This window comes from Sturnus vulgaris, chromosome 16, assembly GCF_052056855.1.
Source record: "Sturnus vulgaris isolate bStuVul1 chromosome 16, bStuVul1.hap1, whole genome shotgun sequence".
NCBI classification, from domain to species: domain Eukaryota; kingdom Metazoa; phylum Chordata; class Aves; order Passeriformes; family Sturnidae; genus Sturnus; species Sturnus vulgaris.
The window spans coordinates 2,485,704-2,497,368 of NC_142258.1; the positions used below are offsets into that span (position 1 = coordinate 2,485,704).

General features: G+C 53.2%; 1 protein-coding gene across 4 annotated transcripts in view; it reads right to left on the bottom strand.

Annotated features, from left to right (window-relative positions):
* Positions 1–11,665, bottom strand: part of RAI1 (retinoic acid induced 1) — a 73,479-nt gene that overhangs the window by 44,275 nt on the left and 17,539 nt on the right. The window lies entirely within an intron of this gene.

Below are 11,665 nucleotides of genomic sequence, written 5' to 3' on the forward strand. Positions count from 1 at the left end.
AGACAGGCTCTGGGGAGCAGCTCCAGGTCAGTACTGACACAAACAGGGTGTCTCTGCACCCATTTATAAATCCTAAAATCTGCCTGATTTCCAGGCAGAAAATGGCATCCGTGTGCATTTCCAGGTGACGGAGGAAAAGTGGCTGTTTCCACTGAGCTTTCTCCTCTTCCCGTTACAATCCTGCACCTGGTTAGCAACTGTCGGAAAGAGGTTAATCACAGTCCTTAAATCAGGAACCTTGTTGTGGTATGCTCGGGATGCACATCTGTGCTCTCCATGGCTCATCCCCGGCGGCATTTGGGAGAAGGCAATATGCCAAAAAAACCCCACCCCCAAATAAGCCACCCAACCCCCCCCCCAAATGAGTGACAAGCATCCCAGGGTGCAGGATCCTGCTGATTCCTTGAGCCGGTTCTGCAGCACAGTGAAAGGCTCAGGATTCCACCCAGCCCCACCACGCTGTGGGTTAAAGGCATCTCAGATAATGAGGTGTTGGCACAGCCGTTATGGGGCAGAAAAGGCTTTTGAGGGATTGGGGTTTTGCTGGCTGGCCAGCCTTGTGATGGAGGGGAAGAGGCATCACCTGGAAATGCTTTGGGAGTAAACCAGGGGTGGTCTCACATCCCAGCCCAGAGCTCAGCCCTTGGCAGAGCAAAGGCTGGAGCTCCAGCAGCTGCCAGCTGCCCAGCTTGGCTCCTGATTTCCAAGCATTGCAAAGCCTGGCCTGGCCTTGCTATTTCTAGGCCTGTCCCAGGGGATTACCCTGGCCTCCCTGTTTTGGGAAAAAGCAGCATTTCGGAGCGTCAGAGCCCTGGTGCTCAGCCGGGCCCCGGACTGAGGGTGCGACAGAGGCCGTTCCACTCACACACACGTGCACAGCCCGGAAAATGGAGAGGAATTGATCCCGGAGGCAAATCTCTTTTGTTCTAACCCCGCTGCTGTAACTGGATCTCCCCAGGTTCTCGGCACAGGAGCTGCGGCGGATCACATCGCTTTCATGCCTTCTCCCAGTGCCAGCTTGTCACATTCCCCCGTCGCCGGCGGCGGGGAGGGGACGGGTGGGAAGGGGAGAGGCATCGCTCCCAGCGCTTGTTTACCTCAGCACCGGGCACGAGGGGTGTACGGCGGTAATGAGCAAAAATCCTGGAGGGAGCAGATTGCAGAGCAGCGGCATGAGACCACCCCCAACTCACAGGCTGCCCCTTTTTAATGAGGTCCCCCCCCATCCTCCTCCCCGTGCCCTGACATCCTCCTGCCTTTCCCCGCTGTCTCGTTCCGACTGCAGAAATGCTGATTCACAGAGCCCGGCGCAGGAGGCGTTTGGGAGGCAGAGAGAGCAGCACAACACCGCCCGAACGCAGCCGAGCTCCCCGGGCGCCTTCACACCGGGGACTGGCGACAGCGGAGTGGCTGCACATTAATCCGCTCTGCGCTTATTCCAGCACCTCTCTCCCAGTGATTCCCTCGCCTCTCAGCAAGGTGAATCCATCCCCTCCGCTTCCCGGGAGAGCTCGCATGCGACTTTGCCTCCCCTTTCAGCACAGGGGAAAATCAAGGTGAAGGATTTCACGCTGCGCCACGCAGCGAGATGCCAGGACAGAGGGATGAGGTGGATGGCACTTCCCCAGGGAAGTACTCTGCTTTCCAAGCGGTAGGGCAAAGAGAACAGCACCCTGACCTGCTGCCAGGCATGTGTCAGACCTCACCCTCGAATGCTTTGATGCATCACCGGCAATCCAAACCCCAGGGCAGGCAGTGCCCGGCGGCGGGGTCCGCGCCCCGGCTGGCTCCGGGCATCCAGCGCCACATCAAGGGCGCTGCCTGTGACAGCAGCCGGCACGAGCCGAGCTGCTCGCCCTGCCTCACCTCCCTTCTCCTCTCCTCTCCTTCTCTCCTCTCCTGCCAGCACGGTGCAGCTGGTGCAGCAGCAGGGCTGAAATCCGAGACAGCAAAAGGATGGTTTTTTGGAGCAGGCTGTAAGGAACGGTGTCCCCAGCAGCCCAGGGCAGGCAAATGGCTGCAAAAGCAGGGGATGGTTGTTCAAGCATTTCTCTTCTCCCAAGTGCAGGTCCCTTCCCTCTGGGACAGCCATAATACACTGTAGGAGAGCTCAGGTGAATAGATCCATCCTGTTCTACTCCATCTTGCATTCCCTGACCCCATTCATTTCTCTCCCCTGAGGCCACTTCATCCCAAAGTCACCTGTGGTGCCACAATGGATGCAAACACCTGGGGACCCCGTGCATTGAACCACAGCATGTGACACAGACTTTCCTGTCACCTTCAAACTCCTCCCTGTGCTGCATCCCTCTGGACCAGCTCAGCATTGCTTGGATCAGGTGGGATCCATCCCAGAGATGCAGAAGATAAACCCAGTAAGCCAGTCAGGGAAGCCAAAATTGAATCTACTTCTGGAAAGCCATGGGAACACTCTGGATGTGTCTGGGGACACCAGAGCATCAGGACACCCCTTGCTACCATCACGCTGCTGCATCTGCAGCCCCGAGGTTCAAAGACCAAATCCACCTTTTACTTTAATCATTCCACCGTTTTTCACAGGGTGTATCAAAGCCGTGCTGGTCCACTCTGCATGGGCGACTGCCTGCCCACAGCCAGTGGCCAAGCTGGGCTGCTCATCCAGCTCCCCGAAAAGCCATGGTGTATCTAAATAGATTTCCACCATGCAGCTGTAAAGGCCCCAGTGGGTTTGAATAGGAGCCCCTTGAGGTATTATCTCAGTAGTGCCTCGAGGCAACCACCTGAATCCTTCCGTGACTGCTGCACAAACCTGGAACGTCTCCAGCAGCTGGGGATTATGGACAGACCTAGCAAAGGAGCCCCCAGACCACCACAGCACAGCCAGCACCATCAGATGCTCCCACGTGCACCCAATCCTCAAAAAACAAGGCACGGTGATGATAAGAAGACCAAAGCCCAAATGCCAAGGCAGGAAACCAAGCTGAAGTTTTCACATTAATCATATCGAGCTCTATTCTTTTTCATCTATTTCAAGGCAAGTCAAAAAGAGGTTCACACTCTCCCCTGGCAAACCACAGAGGATGACGTGAGCCTGTCTCTTGCATTGCAAGTAGAGTGTGTCAAGCAATTAGCAAGTCATCAGGAATTCAGATAGGGTGGGCAGGATACGATCCCTCAAAGCTCTGGCAGGAGCATTACCCACCCTGGAGTTTCCCATCAGGCATGGAAGGCAGCAGAGGGAGCAGGGGCCGTTGGTGAGCTCTCAGGAGTAGAGCAAACACTGTGTGCCTGCAGAGCCTGATGCCATCAAACACCTCACGTTTAGCCTGTAGCTCAGAGGCCCTGGGCATTAACACAGATTTTTCCCCGCTCATTTCCAATCTCAGCAATGTGGCCAGGGCAATTCCATGAACCCTCTGGCATTCTGCAGGCCTGCTGGGTCAATCTGAGCACCCCACACATGACCCATCCGTGGGCATTCTGACATCACATCAACTCTTGCTGCTCCCACCAATTTCACTCCCTGCAGCTCTGACCACACTGGTTTCTACTCAGCATCCTCCCAGCAGCCCAAACTTTGCTCTCCTGGAAGTTAGTGGCAAAACCCAAGCAAGAGCAGGAGCAAGCTTTCCACATTCTCACTGGGATGAGATTTGCACTTTGGTCCCCCAGTGCTGCTAAACCCACAGCACACCAAATACACAAGTGGAGTGGGATCATCTCACCAAGAGCACCTTGGAGGGCACCTCGGTGGCTTGTAGCTTCTTCAAACACCTGGCTGGTCCCTATGAACACCCAACCAGCCCTGAAAGAACAGAGGGAGGATGATCCCGGGGAGTGAGCAGCCAACCTGGGTGCACACCTCCCTGCACAGAAGGACCCGGCGTGCTGGGCGGGTGACACAGGGGACACCTAATCTGCCACCCATCCTTTCTCCTCTCCATTGCCAAGGTAGCAGCAGACAATGCTATCTGCTGGGTTGTCAGCCGGCCCTCCTCCTGCCGTCTCTTTAGCCAGAAAACTCTCCATCTGTCTCCAGATGGGGTGTTTCTACCACTCCAGTCAAACCGATTCAGAGTGGAACAATGATGCTTTGTTAACAAAACAATTTTTGTATGTCAAGCCCTCCTTCTTGCGGGTTTTTCACCCCCCCCAGTCCCCAGTGGGTCAGCTTTGTGTGGCGTCCTACATTTTGTTGTTTCTTTCACATTTTAAAGGCTCCGTATTTTAGTACAAAAGGTGCCTGCGGAGCAGCTTTTATCTGCGAGGCAAGATTTGACACATACGCAGATCACAATTGCGACAGGAGGTTCGTGATGTGGTGGTTAAGGGTGGTGTCAGGACCTTCAGAGTGATGAAGCGTTATTTCCAGTGATTTTTGCCTCCAGGACAAAAATTAGAGCTGGTCCGATGCTGCATGTATGGCTTCTGTGAGTGGAATCCCCCAAGGGCTCACGGAGGGGGCAGAGAGAGAAAGTTTGAGCTTACAGAGCTGGCATCACCTGTGTCCATCCATCCTTCTCGTGTCCTCTTGGGCAGGACAAGCCACCTCTGTCACTTGTGAGCGGAAGGGATGGGTACATGGAGCAAATCTACATGCCTGTGAGTAAACTACAACCCTCTCCCCAGCACAATCCTTGTGGTGGCCAGGAAGATCAAACCTCAGCCCTCCTGTGGCCAGAGTCTCTGACTGAAGATCCTGGGGAGTGCTGGACTTCTACCCAGCTATCCAGGGATGGATCATCCCCTTTGACCCCTCACCCAGGAGCAGGAAGGAGAGTTCTCTTTCCTCTTCCAAATACATCTCCACCACAAAGGCCTCCAAGAAAACCAGCACTTCCTTTATTTTCCTTTTTTTTGCCCTGAAGCAAGCACACAAACCACCTTCTGCTCTGCACAAAACCAGCAATTCCCAGCAAACAACCAACCCACTGGCTCCAGAGCAAACAGCTCCGTGCTCCTAAGCAGGCTGGAAATTTCTACACAAGGGGGACTTTTTCTTCCAGCTCCCTCCACATTTGCAGGCAAGGTCCCTCCTCCTTCCTGTCCTCAGGTAACAGCATCTTCATGGAAACACCAATATTTTTATGAGTCATCTCCCTTCTTCCCCTCTCCTGCTCTGTGGCCAACACCCCTCTGCTTTCAAGATCAAAGCCGAAGGGGACCAGCTGTGTCAAGTCCTTTCCTTTCCAGCTCTTTCCATCTCCATTTGCAGCCGTCGCCAGAGCGAGTCCCTGCTGTTCTGACAGTGCTTTGTGCCGCCCATCCAGCACCGCAGCTCCGTGCCCGCCGTCTGCTCCCCCTCCATCCCTCTCCTGCCATCCCAGCTCCTGCTCCAGCCACGCTGGGAATGCAGGGAATCCTCGCTGGTGCTGGGCTCAGTCCCCTCTGGCATGTATGGGAGCTGCCCCGGCTGCCCTGCCTGTCATGTGCTGATTCAGAGACAGAAATGTGCTCAGAGAGAAACGGGATAATCTGCTTCCACTGAAATCCCATCCTAATTCCCTGTGTTTGGTAACTCCTCTGCAGACCAGAGCATGAGACTGCATCTCCCTTCCAAACAAGCAGCTCCATGGGGACCTTCGCTCCAGGCTCCTTTCAGCAGGGGTACAACCTTGGCTGGGAAAGTCCAGCTCCTGCTGTGAAAGCAGCTGAGGGAACAGGAATCTCCCTCCCTATCCAAAAGGCTGAACATCTCACACAGCCCCCGGTGCTGCAGCAGGGATTTGCAATGTGATGGGATAATTAAGAGTCAGGGATGTGCTTCTTGTGCTTCTTAACTGCCAGAGGGCAGGGTTAGATTAGATATTAGGAAAAAATGCTTCCCTGTGAGGGTGGTGAGGCCCTGGCACAGGTTGCCCAGAGAAGCTGGGGCTGTCTCTGGATCCCTGAAGTGTCCAAGGCCAGGTAGGACAGGGCTTGGAGCAACCTGGAATAGTAGATGGTGTCCCTGCCCATGGCAGGGGAGTGGAATGAGATGATCTTTAAGGTCCCTTCCAACCCAAACCATTCTGTGATTCTAGGATTCTTGATACATCCAGGAAAATCCATCCATTTTTGGTCTCCCAGTGAGTGTCATTTGTGCACGTTTGATGGAAGCTACTTCCATGTGCAGAGACTCACAGGTCTGACAGGTCCCTCCCAGGGTCAGACACCCCATCCTTCATGACATCTCATCTTGCACCTCCTGGGTGCTGCCATCACAAGTCGTGCACTGATACAATCCCTGCTTCCCAACCCCTCACTGTAACTCAGCCCAAATCCAACTTGGAGCTGTCTCTTCTACAAAGACTTTGAAGAAAGCATTGCACAGAATTAAGTCTCGGTGCTTTTTATATGTAAAACACTGAATTTAGCTGCTAATGGCAATTCCCAGCAGAAAAGGATGGTTAGTAGTGGTGGGTATATTTATGAATTCTTTCTAAGCAAATGCCGTGAGGCAGGAAATGTATCGGTCTTCCTGGAAAGCTCCCCGGGTTGCTGCTGCAGGCATCTAAATGCAAAGTTTCACCATGGCTTTTTGAGTTTTGTGCTCTGCTAGACATAGCCCTCTCAAATCTCTCCTCTCAGGAGTGCTTTCCCAGCCTCTCTCCTGCGGTCACGCGTGTGTCACCGTGACCTGCCCGTCTCAGCGAGGGCAGCAGCATCTCCGTCCTTCTCCAGCCACTCCACTGACTTGCCAGTAAATAAAAGTCAGGGGATCTACTTGACTGGTCTCCTTAGCTGTTCTCTCCAAAGGACTGACTTATAAAATACCCACGTCCTGGATTTCTGGGAGGTTTTCACTGAGAGCACATTGTTTTCCCCCAGAAAAGCCAGAAAAGAATTTACAGTCGGTCCACACAGCAAGACTGCTCTGCTTTCTCTTTCCTGGGACAGAAACCCAGTTTGAAACAGATTGCTAGCAGCTAAATGCAAGTTCCTTAGCAGCTTCCAGAGTGAAAATATTCCCTCTCCAGATCTCCTTTTATGTCCACAACAGATTATTCCGGTGGAGGGCTCCCTTGCTAAGAAAAGCTCTGGTAACTCCCAGCCTTGTCTCCAAAGTGGTTCAGGTGTGGGAGCCAGCTCCCCTGCAAGCATCCCTTGGTCCTGCTGCCCAGCTGAGATGTCCTTAATTCCTCCATCTGTCCCCTCCAGGCTCTGGCTGGCTCAGCTCTCAGACAGTGAATACATACAGGAGGCTGCAAGGCTGCTTGTCCTAAATATATACTTTCCCACAGCTTCAGGAGAAACGATGTCTTTTAAGTCCCCCAGCCCACTCCTTGGGGTGCTTCTGGGGCTTTCCGTGCTAAGCTGCCTTTGTCCCACACACTGCATGCAGACAGACAAGAGGTTCACACCAAAACCCACCTCTCCTTTCTGCCTTTAACTGAACCAAAACAAAAAACAGATGGAAAATCAAATGCTGGCAGTGTGAAGCATGTGGGCTGCACTTGCATCAGCCCTCCTGGAGCTGCACAGTGTATTCCCTCCTGCTCCGGGGTCCCAGGGCAAAGCCAGACCTCCTCAAAAGGGTGATTGGCAGAGGAGATCCTACTATTCCCCACTGCCAGCCACCAAGCAGCATGGAGGTGGGACAGAGGGAATAAAGGGAAAGACTGAGGCAAGAGCAGGCTTTTTAGGAAGTCCAGGAGGAAGAATTTCAACCTCCAAGCAGGATTTACACAATGCACAGCCACGGAAGCACCGAGGCTGCAGACAGAATACTGGGGGTACAGTCACAAACTGGACACTAAGCTGTTTTTAACCAAGCTCCATCCATCCCACACACTCCCTGAGGCAGAGACACTGCAGAGGAAACACCTTGAGACCAGAGTTAAGGCTGTCCCCTAATGAATGCACGGCGTTCCACGGCCATAAGCTGCTCAGATGTCCTTAATTCCAGGATTTCTTACACGCTCCGTGCCTGACTTTGTAACCTTAATCATGTATTTTTTAGTGTTGCTCTTGTGCGCAAGTGAGCTTATCTCCTTTTACCGCGGGCTCTTCTTTTCAGCCTCTTCTTAGAATAAACAATACTCATGACTCTTCCATGTCCCTCCCTGTCAGTGCATCAGTGTCCCTAAACTCCCCTGAACGCTCCCCCGTTTTGCAGAACAAGCAGTGGAGATGTTCAGGCTCAACTCCAGCTCCTGCTGGAGCCTTGGTCACCCTCAGGATGCTCGGAGGTCACTCCCACGTGTGGATGAGCATCTGGATAACCCCAGTGCCACACCAAGGCTCCCAGCACAGCACAGGAAGAGCAGGAGCAGAGGGAGCCCGTGGTGGGGGCAGGGACCAGCAGTGTGTTTGTGGAGTAACGCTCAAACTGCCGTAACGGATTGCCTTGTTTACTCTGGGCCCAGGCAAAATCACTCCAGGGATGGAGACACAGAAGCGTCCAGAAGCCTCCGAGAGCAGGAGAAGCTCTTCAGACTCTTGCCTCTTACTTTTGCTTACAAAGTCATCCCCCCTGCCTCGCCTCCTGCATCGCTGTCAAGGGGCGGAAGCTTTAAAATCACTGTAGTAAGCAGGGGAGGGATGAGAAAAGGAAAGGAAAAGTATTATCGGATGGGAATGTGGCTTTTCCACTCCTCCTTGCCAAGAGGAGCCCTCAGTACCCAAGGACACACCAAAAAGGGTTGCTGGGCCACAGGGTGCAGTGAGAGTTGCCACGAATTGCTGGGAGAGGGAAAAGAGTAAATAGGAACCACCTTAAGGGAGGGGAGCCACCAGCAGAACAGTTAAAATGACTAAATACTTTCCCAATATCACTCCTCCACGTAAGCATTGCTGTAATTGCCCTTGGGATGTTGCACAACGGCGAAAGGGAGGGGCAGGTGCTGGCAGGGAGGGAGTGAAGGCATGCAAACCTCCAAATCTCCATCCCAGGCGCTGCTGTCATCGAGGAGAGACACTCACAGACATCTCTGCCACCTCGGCCCCGCTGCTGGATTTATCCCCCGAGGGGCCATTTCTCTCAGGAGCTGGAGGACTCCCGGGAGGGCTCACTCCTCCTGCCTCTGAGACACAGCAGGCTGCCCCAGGGAGCAAAAGCAAAAGGCAAGGAGGAACAGAGCCCACGCTGCACTGTGTGGCAAAAAGAAAAAAAAAGAAAAAAAAAAGAAAAAGAGAGAGAGAGATATAAGGGCTTCATTCAAGCACTCTCACTCTCTGGAAGTCTCACGCAGAGCAGCTGGTCTTTAAGACTGCTGCAAGCACGCCATGCAAGCACAGAGCCCTTCCATTCCTGGGTGCTTTCATTAGTGACACTCAGACAGGGGCAGCCACTCGACCCCCATGAGAAGGAAAACGGCTGACTCATTCTTCCAGCAATGCTTGAGAGCAGGACACGGTGCTCGTGCTCTGTAGCAGCAGAGTGGGTCCTCTCCTGCTTTCCTAAGCCAGATCACCAGATCTGGGCTCAGATGCCACACACACACACACACACACCCACCAGCCAACTCACAGATGTGCTGGGTCCCTGGACAGAGCATCCGCAGCCTTTGCTTCCAAAAGCTGCCTGCTGATGCTCGAGTTGAAAGGGAAACCTGAGAGATGCAGTCTCGAGGTTTAAAACATCTGTGGGCCATCAGCCATTAAATGGGATGCTATGCTGGTTTGCTGCTCCCGGGTCTCACGCCAGGTTCATCGCTGTGCCGGCTGGGTACCGTCCAGCAATGCATTAAGTGATGTGACTATTTCTGTTCTCATCACATGTTTGCTCTCATCCTCTCCAAGGTGTGTGTGGGGGGAAAAAAACACACATTCATTATGGAGTGTCACATTTTGGTAAGGCTCTTCGTTTCTCTGTGTAACACCGGGCTTTTGGCAGAGGAGAAGGAGGATTTTGTTTTCCTAATATCCATGTACTCAGGTATTTCTGTTAGAGGAGGCAAAGTCAAAGAAATGCTAATCAAATATCCAGGAGTGCACAGTGCTGACATCCGCACCTCGCTACTATATGGCCTTTCATTAGCATTACCTAAATGTACGACCGTACAAAGAGCAGATTTCCTTAGCAACAGGGCTGCCTTCATATTTCCTCCCCACTACCCCCTGCCCTTAGAAGAAAAATGACTTCAGCTCATTCTCTGAGCCCTGCTCTGTGCTGCAGCAGTGCTCTACACTGCTGCCAGGCTTTGCTATATGCTGCATCTGGGACGCCTGCCTCTCCACGCTGGGATCCACCAGCCATAAAGCAACCTCTTGACTTAGCTCTTCTGTACAGCCACAATAAAACTCCTCTTTTCCTAACGGAGCATATGCAAAACAGCCCTGTAACAGCAGAGGGGGGATCCTCTCCTCCAGATGACTTACAGCTCCCATCGCTGAGGGAGGATGTCCAGCATGCTCAACAGAGCTGGCATTGCTGGCTGGTGACTCCTTTGCTCCCTGCCACCTGATTTGAAGGGTAACAACTGCCCTCGTCCCCAAATGGCACTGTAAGCCACCTTTGCCTTGGGCAGGGAGCTGCCAACCCCTCCTCTCCCCGGATCTGGGCCAGGAAGACGGAACACTTCATCCTCCACGCTCTCCCCCGGTGCCACAGCCTGGTGCGCTGGGCTATTTTAAGAGCTCGTCTGGGAGACTGGCACACGCACCGCGCTGCCGGGAACTCCCTGCTTCTGTTTCAAAAAAGCTGGAGGCTGGGAGCCTGCTGGGACTCACCCCTGTGATTCCCAAGGTCTGACCCTCCTCTCGCTGGGACTGGCGCAACGCTGCTGAGTCAAACGGAATTAGTCCCAATTAGCACCGGTGAAACGGGAGGAGAATCGTGCCCTCCCCGGCATTTCAACCCCCTCAGCCAGAGGCTGGGACCACTGAGCCTCCCCCTGCAGCCTTGCCCCTGCTCTTCATCTCCCTGCTCTCCAACCTGCTCGTTCTGTGTCGCCATTCTCTGCCTTTTCCACACGGATACTCTCTCCCTTTCCCATTATGATAGGGTCTTTGATTGCACGATCGTATAACTATAATGAGACAAATATTTATTTTGCAGATATGGGTTAATCAGACCGAAGGTATAGAAATATTTCATGCACTAATCAGAGTACCTTCAGCAATCAGTATAGTAAATAACTCAGGTAAATTAACATAGGAGAGTTTCCTTATCAGGTTTTAGTCTAAGATATATGTGCATTAAGGACTAATTTGCTCTCCCCCCTCAGATTTGGGCTGGAGCCCAAGATGAGGTTGAGACCAAGGTTCCCTCCCATCAGCTTTCACAGGAGCTGTGCAGGCTTTGCTCCTGGCAGGATCAGACGCCAGGATGAATATTCAGCAGCACAAACGCCTTTGTTTTCTGTGCTCTGCACCTTTAAATTTCCAAGGGCTCTGCTGTTTTCAGCTCAGACAGCCTTTTTGCATTCAGTTCGCTGCAAGCTGACACAGAAGACACGATGGAGCAGGTTGTGTCTCCTGCTCTGAGCCCTTCACGCCACTCTGGCAGTGTTCAGGGGCCATATTAAGAGCTGAGAGTAATTAGTGAATTCCTCCTGCCCCAGTGCGGCACAGAACAGCCATACCGGGCATCTCTGGCAGGCTGGCAGTGGCCAGTGGGCATATGTGGTGCCATGAGCATAGATGGCTGTGGGAACACTGGCCTGGAGCAGGTCTGGAGGGGCTGAGAACAGGATGAGCCAAGTGAGAGCCCAAGAAGGGCTCCTGGGTTTAACAAGATTTCCCAGGGCACTCACCCAAGCTC